Source organism: Triturus cristatus, chromosome 12, assembly GCF_964204655.1.
Source record: "Triturus cristatus chromosome 12, aTriCri1.1, whole genome shotgun sequence".
NCBI lineage: Eukaryota > Metazoa > Chordata > Amphibia > Caudata > Salamandridae > Triturus > Triturus cristatus.
The window spans coordinates 231,445,429-231,471,368 of NC_140595.1; the positions used below are offsets into that span (position 1 = coordinate 231,445,429).

The 25,940-nt window shown below is 44.6% G+C and overlaps 1 protein-coding gene across 2 annotated transcripts in view; it reads left to right on the top strand.

The window, feature by feature from the left end:
* The first annotated feature begins 4,688 nt into the window (after window positions 1–4,688).
* LOC146775771 (uncharacterized) overlaps window positions 4,689–25,940 on the top strand; it is a 264,277-nt gene continuing 243,025 nt past the window's right edge. Inside the window, exon 1 of one of the 2 annotated variants that reach the window (XM_085638630.1) lies at window positions 4,689–4,777. The gene's annotated coding sequence lies outside the window, so the exon portion shown is untranslated. Of the gene's footprint in view, window positions 5,068–25,940 lie in introns of both variants that reach the window. The other variant, XM_085638631.1, reaches the window with a different exon arrangement.

A 25,940-nucleotide genomic window follows, 5' to 3' on the forward strand; every position in this document is an offset into this window, starting at 1 on the left:
AGACCCATAGCAGGTCTTCCTCTCCCCGCTAAAATCATAGAAAAGGTGATGAATACTCAGCTGGCTGACTACATCGAAAATAACCATTTCTTGGACGATACCCAATTTGGTTTCAGAAAGGGGCACGGGACGGAGGCAGCTCTTATCAAAACAGCTGACGAAATACGGAAAATCATGGATAAGGGAGGAACCGCAGTCTTGGTGCTGCTGGATCTTTCAGCAGCATTTGATACGGTCGACCATTCCATCTTAATCGATCGTCTCTCAGCAATAGGGATCAAAGACAAAGCTAAGGCCCAATTAACATCCTTTCTGGCCAACCGTTCCCAACAGGTAAAGCTGGGCAACTTTCTTTCCCCTTCTTTTTCCCAACCTTGTGGTGTCCCTCAGGGATCCTCACTAAGCCCAACGTTGTTTAATCTATATGTTGCAGACCTCGCCAAAATCATCAAGACTCACGATCTGCGGCTCACATCTTATGCCGACGACACCCAGATTGTAGTAGAAATACATAAAAATGGCAACTCGGTCGCTAACAACTTTAAGAAGGGAATGTCTGCCATCAGCACTTGGATGACAAACAATTGTCTGAAATTAAATTCCGAGAAAACGGAAGTGATGATTTTTGGAAACCTTACACCCAGTTGGTCTGCATCTTGGTGGCCAGAGGAACTGGGGCCCCCCCCCCGGCCCCCGTCACCAAGGTCAGAAACCTCGGAATCGTCTTTGACGATAAGTTATCATTCATTCCGCATGTCAACTCGGTTACCTCATCCTCATTCTACACGATTAGAATGATAAAGATACTACTACCCTACCTTCCGTCTAACTCAGGAAAAACCCTTATTAGCTCCCTGGTTATGACAAAAATAGATTATTGTAATGGCCTACTCATCAATGCACAAGAAAAAGTTTCACACAAACTACAGATGGTACAAAATGCCGCAGCTAGGATTCTGTCAGGCACACCCAAATTAAATCCATCTCGGGAGTCATTCGACAACTACATTGGCTACCCATAAAAAGCAGAATAAAATTTAAGGCATTGTGTATAACTTACAAAGCCATTCACAACTCAGGCCCAGCATTCTTTATAAAGAACCTTTGCCTCTACAGACCAAACAGGACCTTGCGGTCCGGCTCAGACCAGCTGCTAATAGTTCCTAGAACTAAGAAAGTCACTTGGTGTGACAGAAGATTCATTGTGGCCACAACTAAACTTTGGAACACACTCCCGATACACATCAAAAACTCCCCCACCTTGTTATCCTTCCGAAAAAATATAAAAACATGGCTATTTCAATAAACATTTACCTCCTCTCTTTTTTCCTGCATTACATAGCTGTCCTAAAGCGCCGAGACACCTCAGGGTATTTGCGCGCTCAATAAATTGCTTAAATAAATAAATAAATTACCAACAATGATCTGGTCTCTCTGAGAGCGATTTCTCCCATTGACTGGTCCGACCACCACCTCATTCTGTTCAAGATTGATGCACTTGTCTTCCACGAACCTATTCGTGATGACAAACCCAAACACTGGACCAGAAATATCAAAGGAGTCCCTTTATCTGAACCTGAATCCAGGATTCATGCCCATCTTCAACTGCAACCCTCATCACTGACGGCTGATGACCTCACTACACACTTTAACTCAAAAATGACAGAGGTTCTAGACCAAGTAGCTCCTCTCAAACTCAAACAATTGAGGCGAAGCAAATCTAAACCCTGGTTTAACGTGGATCTGAATGAGGAAAGGCGTCAACTCAGATAAACTGAAAGGTCTTGGAGACTAAACCCCTCGACTTTACACCTTGCGCAACTTAGATCTGCTCGGCAAGCACACAAAAAACACATTTTCAGTGAAAAGGCGTCTTTCTTCCGCAGCCAACTAGATCTGGCGAAAAACAGACCGAGAGAACTCTTCAACATTGTCAAAATCCAAACAAACTGCACTCCCTCTCAAGAAATCAAAGCCACCAATGAGCGTTGTGAAGAAATTGCCACCTTCTTCACTAATAAAGTCTCAAAAATTGATCAATCCTTCATCCAAACCTCTAACCCTCCTTCCCTCTTAAGCTGCCCCACTCTAACCACCCCTGATCATTCAGAAAGAGTCCTTAACAAAGACAATCAGGCCTGCCTCCAGCTAAAAAATAATGCGCATTGGTCCGACTTTGAGCTAATGTCGGAAAATGAGGTCTTCAGTATAATTTCTAACCTGAAACTTTCCTCCCACACTATGGACCCCATCCCATCCACAATCATAAAAGAACTCAACCATACCATTTCCCCTTTCTGGACAAAAATCATCAACGCCTCTCTCACCTCAGGCTGTGTCCCAGACTCCCTTCAACTTGGACAAATCACACCCATTCTCAAAAAACCAGGGGTCGACCCTAATGATCTCAACAACCTCAGACCTATCTCCAACCTCCCATTCCTTGCAAAAACATTGGAGAAATGCGTTCTCCACCAACTCAACAAACACATTGATGAGTTCAACCTCCTCGACACCTTTCAATCAGGATTCAGGAAAGGCTGTAGCACGGAAACAGCTATGCTCAACGTCTCTGACGATATTCACAAGGCTTTAGATGAAAGTGATGCCTGCCTACTCATCCTTATTGACCTATCTGCGGCATTCGACACAGTAAATCATCCAGCACTTCTGGAGACCTTGTCGAAGCGCTCCGGCATCAATGGCACAGTACTAAAATGGTTCACCTCCTTCCTTCAACACCGCTCGCAACAAATTAAAATCAACTCCTGTCTCTCAAAGCCAACAAAAGTCTCACCTGGGGTCCCGCAAGGCTCGATCCTCTCCCCGGGCCTCTTCAAGCTTTTCATGGAGCCCCTCACAATCATCTTGAAAAAAGCTGGAGTGAATTACCACCTTTACGCTGATGACACCTAAATCTATTTCAAAATGAAATCTCCCAGTGACATCCAACACCTCAATGCCACTCTAACCGAGATCCAAACTTGGTTCAACGCTAACCACTTAAAGCTCAACCCAGATAAAACAGAACTAATCCTATTCTCTCCAAAAAGCAACCATCGTCCAATCGAAGAGTGACTCAAGAATCTGGTCGCCCTAAACTGCCCCATCGTCCTATCCGACTCAGTTAAGTCTCTAGGCATCACCCTTGACAAGAACTTTTCTATGGAGGCCCAAATCAAAAACTCTGCAAAAAGTGCTCTTTTTCTCTAAAAAACCTCAAGAAATTGAAACCTTTTCTTCCCCATGATGACCTCAAGACAGTAGTCCAATCCCTAGTTCTCTCTAAAATCGACTACGGGAACGCCATCCTAACAGGGACTCCAAAAGCTCACCTAGCCCCTCTTAGGGCAGTGTTGAACATGGCCGCTCGACTCGTATCTTGAGTAAAAAGATTTGAACACATCACTCCAGCTCTCAACTCCCTCAACTGGCTCCCCATGGAAGTGAGGTGTATTTATAAACTGGCCTGCATCACACACAAAACACTGCACTCTCTGCCCCCCCCCCCCCCCCCAACTACCTGAACAACAAACTGGTAGGAGCAGGTCAATCCAGAACGCGGAGAAGCTCCAACTCACTCCTTCTTATTCCTCCGAAACTGAAAAAGAAAACCACACAATACTGATCGTTCTCTGGCAACGTTCCCAGGATGTGGAACGCTCTCCCTAGAGTCCTCAGTTGCAACCCCTCCTTCTCCTGTTTCAAAAGGGACCTGAAAATCCATCTCCTGAACAAATACTTTCCTGACCAACGTCAACTAACCTAGACTTCAATATCCGAGTTTACTCATCTCTCTAGACATTCAAATATAGTTGGTGACCGGACTGTGTTAACCACCTTCTCTTCCATGCTGTATTTGTTTTATCCCTGGTTTGCTTGGACTGTGTTAACCACCTTCTCTTCCATGCTGTATTTGTTTTATCCCTGGTTTGCTTCCTTACTGCCTGCCTACTATGTAATGAAATTTCCGTTTTTTCTCTTTACAGTATGTATGTAAAGTGCTCTGATACCTACGGGTCAAGCTAGCGCTATATAAAACTTCAAATTCAGGCACAGTGAGATTAAGTGATGTGCCCAGATTCCCAGGCTCGAACATTGGTCTCCAGCACCAAAGTCTGAAATCTAGCCGGCAGACCATATCCTCTCCCCCTATTTACGCGTGCCATAACAGATTGGGATGTGGCGCAGACAGAAACATGCAGGTGCGGCCCTTTAGCGGAGGCATAGACAGACGAAAGGCACCAGCGATATTTCTAGCTTTCGCTCCCAGCAGGGTAGGCACATACCGATAGCGGAGCAAAACTGTTTAGAACGCCTGCTGCTTAAACCCCAAGAACATAAACAGCACTAAAAATCGTATCAGTGGTGCACAGACCCTGAGAAGGATTCCGCGTTCACTCACTAAAGGAGGTAGAAGATAACTTAAGCGGCCGCACGACCACAGGGTCTGACATCAACCAAATCCGAAGCCCGATCTGAGGGAAATTTACTCGCCTACAGGAAGGAATGGAAAACGCACGGCTCGGACAAATTCTACGCGCTGGCCCCCCACCCAATCAGCAGTTCGAACTGGCTGAGAGGGCCTCCAATGATCCAATTCTAGGTCACAACGTACATTAGCAGTACCACCCACTTTCAGTCTACACCTAAAATAGTGTTTAGCGTTAGGATTGGTTGCTGTAAGACCCGGAAGTGCTACAGTTACAGAAAATGACGTCAGATTAAAATACAACAGCGGAAGACGGACATTAGGCTGAAGTCACCGACTGTCTGTGTAAGTGGTTAGACAGGTTTTAATTTCGATGAGGTAAATGGCTCAGGGAAGCGATAACAGTTTAATGGCAGGTTATAAATTGTATTCCTCGGGATTTGTTGTCACCCGCGATGCTCTCAGCCCGCATTCATCGGCAATGAGAATTTGAACACTAACATATTTCACCGTTGAGCAAATAAACCTGCTGGACTGTTCTAGAGAAAGTTGTAACCACTGATTCTTGGCATCTGTGACGAGAAACCACGTTCGTATTAGTTTGCAGCCCTCTGTTACGTGGACGAATCGAGCAGGTGTGTGGTTTTTGATGTTTAACCTTTTTTCCTTTCGGCTGATTGTTCATGACGTTTGTTGTCAGTAGACTTATGTGCCCTATTTTGACTAAAAGGCTTGTATTTTAGTTCATGTCTGTTATAGATGCAAAATTCAATTGAGATCGTTTTATTAAGTGTATTATAAATATAAAGAATTACATTCATTGTGTATATTTGTACTATAAATTGCACTAGGAAATACAATCCGGAACAGGCTCAGTGCGTAGGCTATGCAATAAAGAAAACAGCATCCTTTTCTTGGTACAAACCGGGATGGAGCACTAGTTGGTCAAGGAACGTCAACAGCATAAACGGACGTCTTAAAAAACGCATTGTATAGGTTTTTAGGTCTCGCCTGACCCAGCGCATGCGCTGGTCTGGCGAGACTTATTGAGAGGGCTCCAAAAAGTGCCACCAGGCCAGCCTAGAACTACAGTGCGCGGGCGCCGCGCTTGACTGCGATTACTTTCACTTTCGCGGCCGCTTTGATGTTTGATCGCGATCACTTTCGCGGCCGCTTGGCATAGCCAATAGGTCTCGCTTTTGAGACCTTATAAGTATTTAGCTATGCAACTGTTGCATGGCTAAACATTTATAAGGTCCCAAAGGCGAGACCTATTGGCTATGCCAATGCTTGTTTAACTGAGCAATGAAGTGACCCCCTCATTTGAATTGTTGATGCATCTGTAGGACACAGAGACGCTTTAACAAAAGCCTGCATGAGTTGCTTCAGTGTGTGGCAGTGGTAAAGGTCTGTTTTATCTCCCAGCCCATCGAAAGTGAGCGGTTTTGGCTAGGACTTCTAGAATTCAGCGACAATGCAACGTCTTCGGCATAATTATAGGGTTGCTGAACTTGCCACACACATTGCACATTTAATCAAAATGTTTCTAGTTTGACCACATCAAAAGTTACTCACTACGATCCCACACTTGTTACTACGCCTTGGCAGACCATTTGGTACTCAGTGGTAAATCACCTTTCAGTTGCTGATTGTTGTAGTTAGGGGGCTAATCTGATTCTAATGAGCTGAAACCTTTAGCCAGGCAGTGTTATATTGTGTGACAGACATTGGCACTGCTAATAGGTCTGATTTTAATGGAATCTATGGTAATGTGAAGCATTTTAAGGTCTCCGGTTTTATGTTTTTTTTTTTTTTTTGGACATAACCGTCTCTGTTTTTCCATATATATTTTTTTATTGTCGATTTTGTTTGTATTTATCCATATTTATTTTCTGGTAAGTGTAGAAAATGACAATGTAATGGGTATATTTCCACATGTATTTAATCAACAGAAGTTTACTCGCATTTGAATGTCCAGTTGATTTTAGCTTTTTTTTTTTTTTGGGTAACTTTTATCTTTTTTCACAAATACACGAAACGGAAAAAAAACAGGGACATCATGAGCCACATATGTAAATTTTAAATAGCAATTGGCAACACATCAAATCGGAATTGGGGTAATTGCAATATGCTTAAACACACTAATACACAGGAGTTCAGGGTTCACAAGGGAGCTCAACTATCCGCAGGTAGAGTAATGTATAGAAAAAGGCATACATTATGAAATAAAGTCTTGACTGGTGGAGTAAGAAGAGGACGCAGCAAGAGTTGAAGGACATTTTTCTCCACGGAGAGGAGATAGGCACGTGGAGTCTGCCAGATATTCTTCGGCCTAGAGGTAGATATAGGGTTGCAACATTGCATTCACCTAACTCGGCATGTCGCTGTATGTTATGCTGTGTAGCTAAGCCCTAATAGGGTGGATACAATTGCCTCAATGTAATGCTATCTCTCTTTTCACCAGAAGTAAAGCTGTAGCAGTGACCCTATGAGTGCTCTTTGGGAAATCAATATCATTGCCCGGGAGTGCCATCATGGGGGACAGGTTAAGAGTTGCCGAGGAAAGGGTGCTAAACACATCGGTGTAGATTGTGGTGAAATAGGGGCAGGTCCATGTTAAATGAGGAAAGGCAGCCTCTGGGGAATTTGCATTTGGGGCACAAAGGGGACCTAGAAGGGTCAAGCTTCGCCAGGCCAGCAGTGGTGATATAGGATCTATGCAGAAAACAAAAATGCAGTCATTTATGACGGTGGTTGGGGGATACCAGTTTAGTCTGAGCACAGCCTAGGGCCAGTCTTTGTCTGAGATAGGGATTTCTTGGATCTAACTATCAACGCCCAAGATGGAAACCTACATACACATTGTTTTGCAAACTCACAGCTGAAAATTCGATTCTAAGGGCAGACAGTTGTCATGCGTCTAAAACAATCCAGAATATCCCAAGAAGAGGATTCCAAAGAATGAGTAAAAATTGTAGCGACACGAGAATCTATCAAGATAAAGCAAAAAACTTGATTGGTACATTGTTACAACTGGGATACCAACAAGCGCAACTGGAAAAAGTGGCAAATGATTGTGAGATAATTGCACGCAACAACCTACTCCAACCCAAAAGACTCTCCAACGATCCCAATAACTTTCATACAATCCGGTTTCTTACTGATTACCGCAATGGACACTACCTCATTTGCAAAATTTTCAAAACCACTTATAATTACTTTCAAATAACACCTCCATCAAGGAGCAAATATCAGACTTTTCCCCAAATGGGTTTCAGACAAGTCCAGAATCTAAGACAAATTCTATGCAAGTCAGAATTCATAGACAGAAGAAAAGAATCAAAACCCTACTTTTTGGACAAAACCAAGCAGATTCTACACCTAAATGTCCAGAGAATCAACGGTGGACCTTTAGTTCCGCACCTCACGCCAGTTCCAATTTGTAGTTCTCCTGCGCAACCAACCCCAATGCCAGCCGTTGGTTGACGCTTCTGTGCTCCAGATCCAAAGTTGTAAATTATTAAATGAGGGTGCGCCAGGTCATGAAGTCCAATGGTCGGGTAGTAGTATAAAAATAGTTATTTATTTCAAATTTTAAGATTCAGCAAAACGAAACACTCAGCCAACGCGTTTCATTCCCACACAGGGAACTTCATCAGGGCTGAAAAAGTGACAACACAAACATTACGTTCTAGAACTGAGGCACAGGACTAAAATGACAAGTCTACACATATTGATACATTAATAATACACAACCTTACAAACATATCACAACATAACACAACATAGAAAAACTGTTATTTATGCAACAAAGAAAAGAAAATTATATACATGTTTAGCTGAGGGTGTACATAATACAAAATAGAAATAAATATAAAAACTGTAATAGATTCATGGGGCCTATACAGAATGAGTTCATTGCGCTTTTCTATGCTATAACTTCCCCTAAATATAATATTTAAGAGGAGTGAGCAACACTGTGTTCCTTAGAAATAAGATAATACACGTGTGTTGGCAGTTGATCTCAATAGCAAGCATATCCGGGGTGACCACAAATAAATAAGGCAATAGTGCATACCTAGCAACGAAATAAACGCTGGATTGTACTGGCTCCGATGGCCAATGAATAAATTCTGATATGACATAATCTGTAGGTACTCCCCGTTATGATTCCAGATTCAGTAGGCGTGCATTTATAGACCTGGTGAGTATAATCTCCCAGATTCAGATGCAATAAATGGCAGAATTTGTAGGTATCACAGTTTATAGATTATAAACATCTAGGGCGACAATTACTTAAATAGCTCCATGCAGGACACCCAGATGAACATGCAGTGATCATGGGCATCAATTGTCCATTACGTAGATCACGTTACATTAATCCAGGGTGTAGTAGCTAAGGAGAGTGGACAATAAAGGGTGTCGCTAAGTGATTGTATAAGCGGGTGGGCTAAATAGCAGCCCGCCTCGAGGGGATCAATAGTATGACAGAAATGCATACCTACCAAAAGAATGTAGGTTGGGTAGTACTAGGTCAAATAGCAGATGCGCAGATTCCATACAGGAAAAACATTGTAAGTGCTCCCCAATATAATTCCAGATTCACATGCGTGATTGTAGGAACCTGTTGAGTGTAATATCCCAGAATCAGTACATGACAAAGAAAGGTGATGTCACATTAAGGATAATGGGCAAGTAAGATGACAAATTCTAAGGTTGTTGAATGCAGAACACCTGGAAGACGAGACATCCTCTATCTGCAAGATGTGCTGGATTGAGGATCAATAGTTCGTCCCCCATGGAATCAAAATAAATTCCACTTGTCTAACATGATCAAGGCCCCATAGAGACAGGTCACCTATGATCAAAAGTAACCAAAGTTGCTGTGTGGTTGACCATCTTGCAGAGAGAGGATTGAATCTGTTACAGCTTTTATATTTATTTCTATTTGTATTATTATGTACACCCTCAGCTAAACATGCATAAATAACAGGTTTTCGATGTTGTGTTATGTTGTGATATGTTTGATTGTAAAGTTGTGTATTATTAATGTATCAATATGTGTAGACTTTTCATTTTAGTCCTGTGCCTCAGTTCTTGAATGTAATGTTTGTGTTGTTTGTCACGCTTGCAAACTTGGCCTAAACAAACAGACCCACTTTTCACCAACCACGTAGCTTACCATAAAAATCAGAGATTGGATCACTTGCAACTCTTCCTTTGTAATCCACATCATTATATGCCTGTGTAACAAACTGTTTGTGGGAAGTACTTTCAGACCCCTTAAGACCAGAATTTTGGAACACTACAGAAATGGAAACAGACTTGAAGTCAGCCCTCCCCTTACAGAACACTATCGGAAACATCACGCACATCAAAAAATCTTCAAGTTTTTCAGTTTGGAAGATATCCGACCACATTCACGAGGTTTAAACCGTGAATTTACAATGAGACAAAGGGAGGGTGAACTCATTTAGAGACTACAAACTGTGGACAAGGGTCTTAAACAATACTAAGGACAGTTTAATATACTTGTGCACTATCTTTTCCCCCATAAATAGTACTCTAATAGCATATAGGAAGTTCAAGCGATGTGCCCAGGTCTCTGATTTACAAGCATTAGGTTTCTCTTGATCATCCCCTTTTTATTAGCCTGTCAGGCACTATCGTACGGTTGAACATAAATATCTTTATTTTCTAGGTTTTCGTATAGATCACTACCAGCGGACCGAGGGAAGACCTATATATACATCTAAAGAGTTTGAAAAATCATAAAAATTTCACTAGACCTGCAGGTTTAGTAACTTTAAACATTTACTTGACCTAACTGTAGTGCACTTGACCTCTGTCTCTGAAAGCCGAGCAAATGTTACAAGTTAACAAGATTTAAATGCATTTTTATTGCTCATTCACTTTGTGAGCAATGAGGATGCCTGCTTTTTAAAGGCAGAGGTCAAAAGTCAGTTTGTCTTCCTACTCGAGTAGGACCTAAAAATAGCTTGACCTAATTAAATCTTGCTCTTGCCCAATGTGGGTAGGCGAGTGGATTTTCCAAACCCTAATCTATATCCCCCTCTTGCCTATATATATATATATGTGCATCCCACTTACTTACCTCTTGCAGTAGTACATCCGCAAACTGACACTATCCTGTGTTGTTACAGTGTGACAGCCAGGACTTGACGACCTAGTCTCCATCATCAGAGACGTGGCCTTTTCAGATTTAAATATCGACTAATGCACCCTCTTTGTCTTACTATTCCTGGTATTTTTCTTCTGCCCCTATATACCTGTTCATGGTGACTTTTTTTTTTTAATCTCAGGCCGTTCTTGCCATGCCCCTCTGCCCCAATATACCCACCCACGATTACTTTCTCAACTAAGACTGTTCGTGCCTTGCCCCGTTTGGCCTCTTTACTTTTCCGATCGCTAAATAAACTGTTTATGCCATGACTTTTGTTTATCGGGACCATAGTTTGAAAACTCGAGCCTTCCCTTAGTGTCAGTATACACTCTTTGTCCTGTAAGTCTATCTTGCTCCTACTTTTACTTGCATACATGTAAGATAACCCTCCTTTAAAATGACAGTACTTTTTTTCTTGAGCCGCACCAAGCTCCACCGTGATTACGTGGTCACATGTGATCCTTAAAATATTGCGTTTTTTTTTTTGGGGGGGGGGAAGCAAGTACGGACTGTGGAGACACGCAGACTCCACTTATTTCGATAGGATAAAGGTAAGTGACCCTAAGTGGGACCCACAACCCCCCTCCCTTTTGATCCTGTTCAAACAACAACTTTTTCGGGTCATGGGAACTCTCAGTTTACCTCTTTTGCTGTAAGCCACATAACGTGCGTAGCATTTGGCACAGTAATTTGTCGAGGTAAAACCCTCAGGCCGCTAATCATATAAGCGACATGAACATGCCCTTATTGTAGAATTTTGTTGCCCCCCTAGATAGCTAATTGAGAATTTTTTTCAGAGCATTTTCTCTCCAAATTTCCTTACTGTAAGGCCGTTCACTCCTTTTTTTTTTTTTCTTTTTTTTTCCAATTCTTTTGTTTGTAACTTTATACAGATTACACAACTAAAGCTATACGGTGAGTGATCTTTTTATCTCCTTACCTGCCTGTTTCTCTTTGGGTACAGATCAGGTAATACCTTTTGAACATGTGTTTTCATTTGGGAATTACATTAATGGGAGCAAATTTAGCCTGGTGCAAACTAAAAAGCGGAGCCTCTATCTAATTGTTTCTTATTCGCTTCCCACCTATTGATGTTTGTAATAATGTATACCACACAAAAATCATGTATATGATTTAACATATTTGTGACTGAATAACGTCATATGAATGACTTGTTGGTTTGTCCCTAGGATATAAGGCAGCGCAGGCACTCTTGAGTTGTATACATCTGATGAGACTTTGTGACGCATGTAATTAATATATGATTATCACTTGTATATTTTTCTTTATTTCCCTTTCTTTCTTTTCGCCCTTTCTTATCCTTTTTTTTGGCATTCCTACTGAATCTTATCTTCATCTCCTGTACTATTTTTTTCTTCATATTTTACATTTGTCCAACCAATATTTCTTAAATGTCTGTATTATTATGATGACTTTATAATCTTGTACTTATTAGCCCTGAGAAAGCCCTTGGCTGGATAGCCACATCGGCGAAACACGTGTTGGCTGTTCATTTATTTCACCATTCCGCTCACTTGGTTGGAAATCATTTTGCTCATGATCTTTGGAATCTGGGGAATTTATTCCAAGAACCAAGTCATAACTAGCAGAATCTGTCCCCTTATTTGCAATTGTTTCTTAATTTTGTTGGACTCTGGGGTGTGACCACCTGACAGGTTATCCTGCATCCGCACAGGTAATTAGGGTCTTGACTGGTTGCACATGAACCCCACCAGCTTCACCCCCCCCCCCAAAACACTAACTGATCTGAGATAGGATGGCCCAGGTCTTTTTCCTATTTCAGCCAAACTTTGCTGTTATGGGTGTGCTTGAGGGCTATGTAGCTTCGATAAAACCTAGCAACCATATGGGTCCTGTCAGCTATGAGCTTTGTTAAAGGGGTGAAATCGTCAGGGGCTGGGGAAAAAGAAGGAACACAGGAGCGCAGAGTCCCATGCAGACAACAAAATATAAAGTTATCTATACATGTGGTGGTAACAGACTTAGCGTCTACAGCATTGGAAGGGCCATGCCCATCCAGAAATAAGTCCCCCAACGCGTGAAGGTCATGTTGTTGTAATATATGTTGGGCAATTGTTTCAAGTGTCAAAAGAGGTAGCCACAGGTTTTGTTAAAGAATGAGCGCAGGGGAGTACAAGATGTCATGTCCAGGACCCGATTGAGCTTCCTCCAGGCCCAGCACGTGGTAGATAGTGCCACCATCTACAAAAGGACTATCCTTCCTATCACCGATAGTAGAAGCGTTCCCCAGAACCTCATGGAGGATCTCGGGGATCCGATTACGTTACCAGTGTTACCAACAGATCATCATTGTTGTGATATAGCTTAACCCCCAGATAGGTCAAGCAGTGGGGCTCCCATTGCATCATAGATGTACTTACTGGGGGGTCCTCTCTCCGCTTCATGGACAAAATATTCGATTTCAGCCAGTTGACCTGCAGCCCAGATAAGAGTCCGAATTCCTCCAGCATGGACCTAGCCTCCCTCAGGTCTTCCTCTTCTGCGGGGCATCAAGGCTCCAATTATGTCAGTTAGTTGGGCATATCAGCTCAGGATGGTGCTGGATGGCGAATCACGAGTGGTGCTGCTCACTCCTTCGGTGCCAGGCCACGCTCTCCTGCTCTGCTGACACTTAACAGTTGCCATGTTAGCCCCTGTGTCCCACAGAGCCTCCACCCGTTGCCCATTAATGGTGACCCACTAACTATACTTGGAAGTTTTGGAAGGCACATGGCCTCTAGGCACCATTTCTCTATCCCCAAGGGAAATTAGTGTAATCTCTGGCTGTCTCTCAAAACTGGCTGGGCCCATCTCCTCCCCAAGCCCTACACTCACCAACCCAGGTGTCTGCCCACCACTGGGAGGCTGTGCTCTCTTGGGACATTTGGAGCACTCAGTAAATCCCTGTCTTAAGGTGAAAGGAACCCTTATTTTTCTTTGGATCAGACTGGTACTGATTAGCACTATCCTCTTGGGAATTATTTTCGAGGCTTTTATCCCCCTCTTTCTTCTATTGGGTGTTCTGTGGGTGTGTTCTCCCCCGACACTTTTTTGGACACTCTGGTACTAGCTTCCTTGGATCAGGCAGCTTACTGTCACCTAGGTGCTGGTGCAGTTCTGTAAAGCAAATATTTAGAATATGCTCTTTTATGATCAAATTGTACAACCCAACATAATTATTCACTTTGCTGCCCCTCACCCAGCCATTCAGTGCCTTACAGGAGTAATCCACAAAATCAGCACAGGGCTCATTCGGGAGCTTCTGACTGTTCCTGAATATTTGATGATACTTTTCAGGAGCCAACCCAACTTTAGCAAGGAAGATGGCTTTCATGGGAGTGCACCGGGTTTGGTCCCCAACCTCTAACATTAGAAATATTTCCTTCTCCAGTGTAGGCATATGTTTCCATAGACCTGCCCCCCGTGCTCCTCAGGAACCCCTGTGTACCCTTAATACAACTTCTTAAGTAGAAAAACACTTATAATTGTCCTCTTCCATGACATAACTGTGCACCAAGTCCTTGGGTATACAAACCTTATTCTCTCCATCAGGTACTGTACTCGTGCTGTCACCTTCCCTGCTGGTATAAGACTGCCTGGCTTTTATCTCCAGCTCTTTAGACTCCGTTCATGAACCAACAAACGTTTCGTCTCTGCTAGGGCCCTTTCAGCCTCTGCTTTTCTCTCAGCCTCTATCTTTTAACTTTGCTATCTACAGCTTCAATTCCCACTCCTCCCCCTCAGCTCCTCTAGGGATAGGCCACTGGAATATACACTGCTTCCTGCTGACCCAAGAGGTTGAAATCCTCATCTACTGCAGGTAGAACTGCACTCAGAAGAGCCCGTCCCAGGCTCCTCCAATGCATAATTTATTTGTGAGCGGGACTCTGCTTTTCAACAGAGCCACTGTATAACTTTCCAGCTTGGCCAGTTCAACCTCCCTGGAACCACTTTCAGAACCAGTCAAAGACATGATGTAGAGGACGGATCAAAATGCAAACGAGGGAAAAATTAAGATAAATTGAAATCGTCTTAGATGTGGAAGGGTAGTGTACATGCAGCTATTGTATGTCACTGTACAGAAACACAAGTCCTATCCTTGCCACTGATCACCAGTGTTAGAAATTGGGTCTCTAGTTGGCAGAGGTATGCATCCTGTCAAAGTAGGGACCACAATCTTAGTCGGTTTAAATCCCAACACAGTCCAAAATTATCCTGTGCTCACCCTCTGGTAGCTTGGCACAGAGCAGGCAGGCTTAACTCAGAAGGCAATGTGTAAAGTATATTTGCAATAACCCATACAACGACACAGTAAATACACCACAAAAAGACCCCACAACATTTTAGAAAATAGAAAATATTTAGCTGAGAAAAATAAGACAAAAGCGATCCAAATCCATTCTGTAGAAGTTGAGATATTGAATGTTGAAGAAATAAGTGCAGTACAGTGCTTAGAATCAAGTAGTGCAAAAAAGGTTACTTCAGGCAGCAAGGGACCGGTGTATGTTCAAAATATAGGCTGACTGCAATGTAACATGGATCCACTTGGGCCTGCTGAACACAATACCTTGGATCCTGGGGTGCAGCCTGTGCAGCAAGGCTTTGCATCGTCCGGTGTTTGATCAAAGAGGTGTCAGGCAAGGCTTTGTGGGGCTTTGCTCTCTTTTGTGTCGGATTTGGTAAAAACTCAGCTGCAGACCCCACTTCTGAGGCCGGAGACATGGAGGAGGCACACCAGGCAAGGGTAGGACTGACAGAAGGCAGAATCCAGCAGCACCAGCACAACTGCAAGAAGTATTTTCTGTCCCTGAGACTTCAGAAATGGGAGACAAGCTAACAAGCCATTTGAGGACTCTTTGGAGGGAAGGTAGAGTCCAGCTGTCCTAGCAGCTGAGTCAGGGAGCAACAGGCAGCAGGGCAACAAGCAGGAAACAGTCCTTTCAGAAAAGCAGTCCAGTTGATTCCTTTGAGCAGCACAGCAGTCCACTGGCAGCAGTTCAATTCAAGATCCAGGAGTGTCTGATTTGATGGGGTCAGAGACGCAATTCTTATACCCAAATGTGCCTTTGAGGCGAGGGAAACTTCAAAGAGTGGTTTTGAAGTGCACCAGGATTCCTTTCAACCCAGCCCTCTCCCCAGATTACCAGTGGGGGGTTATCAGTGCTTTCTGTGGGGCCAGGTCACTAGCCTTTGAAATGTTTGAATTAACCCATTCCTCCCATCTGCCCAGAAAGATCCATCTGAATGCAGATGGGTCCTAAATCACACCCAGCCCTTCCTGTGTCTGTCTAGAAGGAATGCACAAAGGAAACTGTCACCTAGCCCAGTCGATTATTTGAGATATTCTGTAAGGCACACAGACCAGTAAGAGCAGAGAAGTGTCCAATTTCTAAAAGTGCCATTTCTAAAATAGTAATGTTAAATTAGACTTTACCAGTAAAGAGGCTGTATCATTACCATTCCAAAGATATGTAACATGAAAAAGCTAAACCTTTTTGATCAGGAATTACAGCTTAAAGGTATTTTATGGAATTCCCGTGCTAGCCTATAAGAGGAGTAGGCCTCCCAGCAGGAAAAAACACAAATGTAGCTGTTTGTCACTACTAGGACAGGTAAAACATAAAAGTATGTCTTACTTTTTACTTACATAGCAGCCCGCCCTTTGGATTACTAAGGGCCTTCCCTTGGGGTGACTTGTATGTAATAAAACGGGAGTTTAAGGCTTGGCAAGTAGTTTTAAATGCCAAGTTGAAGTGGCCGTAAATGACACACACAGGCCCTGCAGTGCTGGTCTGAGGCATGGTTAAGGGGCTTTTTATGTGGGTGGCATAATCTGTCCTGCAGGCCCACTGGTAGCATTCAATTTATAGGCCCTGGGCACATGTAGTGCCCTTCACTAGGACTTATAAGTGAATTAAATATGCCATTTAGGTATGAGCCAATGTTTTCATGTTTAGGGGAGAGAACACAAACACTTTAGCACTGGTTAGCAGTGGTAAAGTGTGGAAAGTCCTAAAGCCAGCAAACATGAGTACAGAAAAATGGAGGGAGGTAGGCAAAACATTGGGGGAAGACCCCCCCCCCCCCCCCACCCCCCTTAGGCTGTCTGGTATAACAGTAATCAACTCCTGGAGATGTGCATTAGGAAGGGGTTGGGGCCCATGGAAATGTCCCATGTGTTACAGAAGTTCTTAAGTTACACTCACTTAAGGTTTATGTAGGGGGCCAGGTTGAGCTCCTGGCTAGTAGACTCTGTGTCAGTCTTGTTTTTAGAACAGTTCGGACCTTATCAGATGATTTGGAAAAAAAGAATTCCAACAGAATGCAATTTAGAAACAATAAAAAAGTGTGTGTGTGTGAAAAAAAAAAATTATATGTATATAATATAATGTGTGTGTGTGTGTGTATAAATATGTGTTTTAACTAATGTCAATTGTGGGATTACTTTGTGGAGTCACTTACTTACCAAGTGGTATCAGCAAATGCAAAGTCTTGTATCCCACTGTTGAACCACCAATGTAGGAAGATGGCTGTCAGTTGTGCACCAAAATGGGCTGCACTGTGCAGAGAGTCGAGGCGCCCCTTACTGGTTTACAGAGGCAAAAATGAGAGCACTAAATGCTCTCTTTTGTGGTAGTGTCGGCTAGCAGTTTAGGCTTATCAGAGAGTAGTGCTAAGCATTTGTTGTACTCACAGAGGCAATAAATGAGACACACACACAAGAATAAATCCAAGACTAATTTAGAGAAATAACACATATTTTTATTAGGTTATGATATCAAGAACTTCACAAACAGGTAAGTACTATTTAAAATATTGAATTTCACTGATAATTTGTGTTCACGTAAATGCGCCTTTACGCTTTAATGCTTTCCTTTAGAGAACAAGCATTTACAATGCAATGGTCTCGGCAATATTATAGGTAGAGCTATTGGTATTGCTAATTAATTTTTTTATCATTTTTGTATCCCTAAATAAATGGCATTGTCATTTCTATTGGCATTACCTTTTTTTTGCATATGTGATACCTATTGCATTAGCAGAGAGAGAGTGAGGTATCGAAATAGAGAGTGAGGTATCGAAATAGAGAGTGAGGTATTGAAATAGAGCGTGAGGTATTGAAATAGAGCGTGAGGTATTGAAATAGAGAGTGAGGTAGAGAGAGAGTGAGGTAGAGAGAGAGCGAGGTAGAGAGAGAGCGAGGTAGAGAGAGAGCGAGGTAGAGAGAGAGCGAGGTAGTGAGAGAGCGAGGTAGTGAGATAGAGAGCGAGGTAGTGAGATAGAGAGCGAGGTAGTGAGATAGAGAGCGAGGTAGTGAGATAGAGAGCGAGGTAGTGAGATGGAGAGCGAGGTAGTGAGATAGAGAGCGAGGTAGTGAGATAGAGAGCGAGGTAGTGAGATAGAGAGCGAGGTAGTGAGATAGAGAGCGAGGTAGTGAGATAGAGAGCGAGGTAGTGAGATAGAGAGCGAGGTAGTGAGGGAGAGAGCGAGGTAGTGAGGGAGAGGGATGTTGTGAGGTAGTGATATATAAGCATAGAGTGATGTTGTGATGTAGTGAGATAGAGAGAGAGGTAGTGAAAGAGAGTGAAAGTGAGTTAGTGAGATAGAAAGAGTGAGGTAGTGAGATAGAGTGATTGAGGTAGTGAGTGAGAGAGAGTGAAGTTGTGAGGTTGTGAGCTAGAGAGTGAGGTAGTGATGTTTTGAGAGAGTGGGGCTAAAATGCCGGAGTTATGAAAGAACCCAAACATACATGAGACAGCCAGCCTAATCCAAATCGTCAGAACAAAACACCCCGACTGTGAAAGTCGCTAACCAGTGTGCAAGTCAATCTACTTAATGGTAGCTCACTATTTATTCGGCAGCCAGCATGACAACTCAATTAGATGAAAGGCGACAAAGGCTGCACGGTTCTGGGATTTGGCAGCAGGGAGAGCTGGCGTGGCCATCCCTTCTTTAGGAAAGCCTCTTAGGAGAAGTGAGTGCAGTCGGGCTGGGAACACAGCGTTCTCCGGGCACACGCCAGAATGAACCCATTTCCGTTCAACAAGGAGACCCTATCCGATGCCCAGACAAACTCCCTACCAAAAGCCCCAACTAATGGGGCATCGTTTCTGCGGAAAAAAGACAGAAGATCGAGTCATTTTTCTGTTGCACGAACTTCCCGCTGTTTCCTGCCATTTGTCTTCTAGCTACGCATGCTTCTCCAAGAACATTACTTTCAGACGTGTAAAAAGAGCATGCCATATTCCATTAACTGAACGCGAGAAGGCATTGCTAGCGTATAGCAACACACTTCAAACTAATCTGCACTTTTTTAAATGCATAAAAGAAACTTGCAGCTCCTTCAACAGATATTTTCTGCTGCTTAATACCTGCCTCTGAGATTTCCCTCATTCATGGCCTGACAAGAGCGAGCTCTAAATACAGTTCCATTAGTCAACGCAAAATGCGATGTATCAGACTGATGCAAAGTTCAGCACAACACATTAAACTGGCATTCGCTGTGAAGCTTTGCCAGGATGCCAAGGAAAGTATCTTTTTTTCTGACAACGATTACTCTTGTCTGGTGATTAGCTGGAAATGAGGGCCCTGCAGGTGTTTACAACAGGGTGCATGGGAGTTGTGGCTGAAGGCAGCGCCAGTTTCTCTTAGTGTCTGTCAGGGGCAAAAAGGTGCTCAGAATACGTGCTCATCCAATCCTTGGCCTCTTTAGAAAGCGCACAGAGCCATGATCACGTATGCCAGTCGCAGTTGCAATTCTATGAAAATGTGTGGGTAGGGTGGTACTCTATGGGAATTTTAGTGAACATGTTTAAGCCACGATCATGATTATATAGACCTTGCCCGTTTCTCACTTATTTTTAAAGTACTTAAAGCCCCGGCGACCCGGAATACCACTGTTTGTACTAGTGCCATATGTCTGAGATGCAGCGGGGCTCTTTAAGGAGGACAGTGCAGGAGGAGGGTGGACTCGGGGCTGGAGGAGCGCGGACTGGGGAGGGGGCAGGAGGAGAGCGGGGCGGGAATCGGAGGCTTTGTGCACGGAAGGAACTAATGTTTGCTCACTTCACAGCTCGACGTGTTCTCCGGAGCAACCAGGTGAGGGAGGGTCACATGGGAGCGGCTGTTTACCGCCTCCGGCCATGAATAGACCAGGCCCTCCTGAACCCACACAGGGGGGGGGGGGGCAGGATCGATAGGGCTGGCTCCCAAAAGGGGGGGGGGGCGGGGGAGAAGAGTCTTCAACGGGTCTGTGCTGCTCAGGAGGTTTAGTGCGGCCAACATGAACTGAAATCTGAAAAACGCCCAACACAAGCGCACGGTGTATTCATATACTCCACGGCCTCTGCAACGCACGCACGCACTTTATGAAGTCTCAAAGGCCGCTGCAACACACGCACATACACGCACTTTATGAAGTCTTAAAGGCCGCTGCAACACGCACTCACATACACTTTATGCCGTCTCCAGTTTACCTTTGTTTACTCTCTACCATCGTCTCCCGGTTCTGTTTTTAATCCGATTGCCACTTTCCTACCCACGGTTTGTGCCTTGAATTATAGCACTCAATCGCTGCCGTTCCTTGGGCCCAAAGAAACTACACTCACCGCAAACAAAAGGCACGGCGTGAAAACCCGGTGTGCAGGGAAGCGAGGAGGACGCAGCGCTGGGGCGACACACGAGTAGTAGATGGAAACGTGGTTACTGATTGAGATACAGGGCTTAACTAGGCGGGCGGCGGGCAGCGCGCAGGAGCAACAGCAAGAAGATCCTCACGGCCAGAGGACAGCAAAACAATGGCGGATGGAAGCTCCGAAACTTTTTCGGATTCGGGGGCGTGTTCCTGCTGTTCTAAAAGGGCGTGGCTAAAAAGTGGAAAGAACAGCAAGGAACACGCCCCCGAATCTGAAAAAGACGGAGCCTATTTGGAGGGACGGGGCTCTCCTCCAATGGCGGGCCTCCGTTTAGGAAGCCAGCCAATGGAGGAGAGGCAAAAAGAGAGGCGGGCTAAGGAGCCACTCTAGGAAACATTAAATCTCGACTTCCGGTTCTGCCTTCGGCAGACCGGTAGTCCTCGACCTAAAAAGGCATATAATGCATCGAAATACTTTCAGTTTCTGGGGGTCGCATTCAGTGCTTAAGGTGGTAGGGGGCCAGGGTCCAAAGAACCACCAGCAGTTTGTCTAAGCCTGCTAAGGGTGTCCGGGTGCAGAGGTGCTGGTCTGGTTGGTAGCTTTGTGCTTAGGGGGGCACCTAGAAACAGGTTGCAGAAGGGACTTGGGGACAAGTCAGTGAGCTCCCAGTGGGGGAGAGAGGATGGAGGGGGGTTGTGGGCTGGTGGGGGCTCGGTTCACAAGGGTCCTTAGAACAAGAAAGTTCAGTCAGTTTTTGGCAACCCGGGGCGCTTGGGTGCTGAGAGGATAGGTCGGCTGGGCAGAAGAGTCGTAGGTCCTTGCGATTGTCTATCTCGCCAGTTGAGGGTGCAAAATCAGGATGGCTGGGCATTTCTGAAAGTGAGTCTCTGCTCTGCTGACGTCCCTTGATAGCTGCTTGGTCTTTGAGTCTGGATTGGACTTAAACAGGCTTTGGTTGCTGCCAGGGGTCCGGTATCCTGGATATTGGTGCTGTGCGGCTCCGGTTGGTCCTAGCATCTTCTCTGTCGAATCTGAGTTCCTGGCATCATGGGTGCCACCTAAATACTCAATATAGGGGCATTGAGAGGAGTGACTGGTACTAGCCAATGGGCTACTTACCTTCAGGGGGACTTCACCATCTATCTGACCACTTCCTGTGGGAAGTTGCTATAACCCTGACCCAGTAAACCTGATTCCATCAAAAATCAAGATGGTGGGATGCTAGTTTTCGTGTTCACATCATGTAGCTCACTTGGGGGTAGAAGTGGCCTGTTAGTGCCTCCTGACTAGCTCTTATTCCCGCCTGTACTGGGCAGGGTGTGGCATTCCCCTTGACTGGGGGGAAGCCAGGTTTGCATATCCTCCAGATAGAGCAGGCATTTTTTCTGCCCTCACAGAGCCCAGGCTCTCACTTTTAGGGTTTCAGAAACTAGTCTGTGGTGCCAGGCTGGTCAAGACAGTCAGCCAGCACACTAGTAATTGGTAGGTTTGTAGAGGGCACCTTTAAGGTGCCCTCTGGGTCTAACGGCTTGGGCGTTGAAACTCGAATCTGGGGAACTGGGTTAGAGTCTCGGCAATGACGCTGAACATCCTGTGATTCTGTGTTAATCACTTAATCTCCCCGTGCCTAACAAAAATTAATGTGTCCTCATGTAATGCAACTGGTGCTTTGTAAAACGCTCTGATACCCGATTCGGGTCAAGTTCGCGCTATATAAAACTCAGTGAAATAAAAAAAATGTCCTAATAAATTGAAAACTAGGATCAGTATGGATGTATTAGGATTTGAGGTTTGATACCAATCAGCATAGTTTTCAGTGAAGCCATCATGTAGCTGGGGAACTCGTAAAAAGACCAGTGCCCAGTACATGTACTCAAGATGGCTTTCCTGTTCACTTGCACTTTCCAGTTATTAAACTAGACCGCACAAGGGCATATCTGCCCATGCAGATATGCACTCCAATTGAATATAATGCACCCTGCCTTAGGGCTGTAAGGCCTGCTGTAGGAGTGACTTACAAATATTACCTGCAGTGTTTAATGGGCATGGCACACAGGGTGTGTGCCATGTTGTGTTTTCACTTTTGATCATCATTTTAAGCAGCCTGCAATTCCAGTTTGCTTGAGTCTGGTGCAGGGTCCCTTAGAGTGGCACAATACATGCTCCAGCTCTAAGGGGCCATCTTTAGTACTATTGCCCTAGGTACCAGGGGTACCATTTACTACGGACTTACAGAGGTGCTAAAGACCTTGTCAATTGGGGAACAACTGAACAGTTATCTTGTTTTTGGGAAAGAACATTGGCAATGGTGGCCTGGTTGGCAGGGACCCACTGCACTTCATTGAAAGTTGAATCTGATACAAGGCAAAAAATTGGGGTGACCATGTCAAAAAGGGGCACTTTCCTACATAGCTTCTTAATCCATATTAGAACATTGGAATGCTGGGGGCTCCATTGAAGACAGTGCAGTAGCTGCCTTCTCAGGGCTATACCTCATGTTCAGGGCCTTTAACAACCGGTATAGCCCTCAGCAGCGGACTATAAGGCTATATAAGCATATGCACACTTGTTCATTATTTCATACTATCAAATGTTGATAAATTTATGGATTATGCGTTTAATTAATCTAAAACCTTCACTGTTTCATATTCACAGACATCAAGTAGATGGATATGTATGTTTGGTTTAGATATGAGTTCAGATTTGATGCTTCGATTTAGATTCTTATAGCTTATATAACGTATGTTGTATCTATCACTGAATGGACTGAAAATTAGACTCAATCAATTTTATGTTAGGGATACTGTAGGGGTGTGCCGTCACTTCCTGTGATGTCAATTTATATTGCATATGCTAGCCAGCAACTCCCAGTTTTTTGTTGAAAGGCATGTACCCTTTGTTATGTGTTGTGCATTCAGCTCTCTCGTGAAGTTATGGAGTACTGGTGTGAGGGGTGTTCTGTGGGAGCTGTGACTTGGAGTTAGAACTGGACTGAGCGCCTGTTAACATCTGCTCATGGTGGGCTCTGTTGATTTATCTGTTCCTCTTTACTTTGACTTCACCCTACCTGCTGAGCAAATCCTACCTATAATCTACAAAGTCACATGTTTCTTTGCCCTTTCCACCCATAATTATAACCATGGCAACAATATTAAAGCTAGAAAACTATTGGAAAAAAGGTAATGCCAAAGGATAATAAAGTTGGAGAAGAGGTATCCAGAGAGGTGATGTGTATATATTACAGTCCTGTAGCTCCAGTGCCATTCCACCAGGAAGCCCTAAAGATATATGTGCAGCTTTATAGAGGATATATCTCTGAAGGCACTCTGGTGTCAGTGGCAAAAGATGTGGTGCAACTGAGAAAATATTGTAGGGCTATAAGCAACAGGGATACAGAGAAATACATACATCAAAGCACAATGGGATATTTATGTGCATTAACAAGGCCTGTGTAAGACCGTTACTGGTAGGGGCGGGCCACTCAGGCTTATGTAAAAAAAAAAAAACACACTGGGGAGATTTCTTTCTTGAGGTCTCCTATGAGGAGGTTTTTGTTTTATTATAAGGAGATGTAAGTAATACAAAAAAAAACGATAGCGTCCTGCTTTATGCCCAGTGCTGAATTGGGGCATAGGGTAATGAATAGGGTAAAGCTCAGTTCAAGTCCTGTTGGGGTTCTTTTCTTTTCTTGGTACAGAGATGTTGCCTGGTATCACTGGGCGTCCTCAGGAGGTGACTGGAGACTGTGGCTTTTCAGTGGACGTCACGGGGCGTGATAGAGAGAAACAACAGAAGAGAAAGAAAACAAGGATCAGATCTCTAATCTGAGGTTTACAAAACAAACATTAGGGGGTGGAGTGCACCCTTCACCTGTGTCCCTGTCGTGCTGTGCCTAGGTGCAAAGGGAGGCTTAGTGTAGGAAGGAGTTGTGAGCCTTGACTCCTGCCCACCAGCCCCGTAGAGAAAAGAACCCAGCCTTGGGTACTTGCCTTAATCCACGACCCTCCTGGGCCGTGGGGGAGGGAGTCCCAGCTTCTTCTCCAACGGTTGGAGGGCTGGACTCAAGCGCGTTGCTCCTGGAGCGGCCGTCGGTGTACTGTTTCTCCTGGGTTGGGTGCTGTTCGTCCCCGGACACCGTCTCCTTCGTCACCTCTTCCTTGTTTGTTCCTCCGATGTTCGTCTCTCTCTTCCTTGTTTGTTCCTCCGATGTTCGTCTCCTTCTCCACGTCTGTGTCTTCTTCTTTCGCTGCTGCCCTTCCTGGTATTCCCTGCTCCGCCTTTATATCCCCCATAGCTCCGCCCGAGTTGGCTCTGATTGGTGGCTCGTTAGGAAAGTCCGGTTGGTCTACTAGACTGCTAACCTGACTTCCTGTTTGCCGTGTCGCGGCCGCCATCATACATTTCTCGGGTGTCACGGTGTATAGAGGGGACTCCTCACAATACCTCTTCTCCTGGAATGGACGTGTGGGCCATTCTGATGCTGGATGTCGGGAGAGGAAGTCAACGTTCGTCTGTGGTCGCCCTGGGGCGTGCATGGTCCGGAAAGAAAAGGGCTGTAAGGCAAGGAACCAACGGAGAATTTTAGTGTTGGAGTCTTTGTTTTGAGAGAGCCAAGTCAATGGGGCGTGATCAGTCAATAACAGGAACTGTCGTCCTAACAGATAGTACTGGAGGGCTTCGATGGCCTATTTAATGGCTAAGCACTCCTGTTCTATTGTGGCATAACGGGTTTCTCTAGGGAATAGCTTGCAGCTCAGGTACAGGATAGGGCGGAGAAACCCGTCTTTGTCAGGTTGGGAGAGAACCGCCCCAAAACCCCTACCTGAGGCATCTGTTTGAAGCACAAAGGTCTTTTGATAATTGGGGCATACGAGTACAGGTGCGTTACTTATGGCCTTTTTGAGTTGTGTAAAACTGTGCTCTTCTGTGGACGACCAGTGGAGGGGCTTCCCGGACATGGTTATCGTGAGAAGGTCGGTGAGGGGGCTTGCAAGGGCTGCAAAGTGAGGTATGAACCGGCGGTAATAACCTATGAGCCCAAGGAAGGAACGGACCTCTTTCTTTGTGGTGGGACGGGGTATATTGTTTATAGCCTCTAACTTATCTATCTGTGGCCTGATTTGTCCGGCTTGGATGTCATACCCGAGATAACGAATATGGTCGGTATCAAAGGTAGTTTTCTTGGGATTGATGGTAAGACCCGCCTTCTTCAGTGTCTGTCGGATGTTACGTATTTGTACAAGGTGCGTCTCCCAATCAGGGCTATGGACAACAATATCATCTAGGTATGCTACAGCATAGGTGTGATGTTCACGCAGTAAGATGTCCATTAGCCTTTGGAACGTTGCCGGGGCTCCATGTAGCCGAAAGGGGAGAACTTTGAAGTGGAACAGTCCGAAAGGGGTAGAGAAGGCGGTCTTTTCTCGGGAATAAAGGGACATAGGAATCTGCCAATATCCTTTGGTGAGGTCGATTGTAGACATCACTCAGGCATCTCCTAGACTATATTAGTTCGTCCACTCGGGGCATGGGGTAGGCGTCGAACTTTGAGATGGAGTTTAATTGCCGAAAATCCATACAAAATCTAATACTCCCATCGGGTTTGGGGACCAGCACGATTGGGGAGGACCAAGCACTGTGGGAGGGCTCAATGATATCTGCTGTCAGC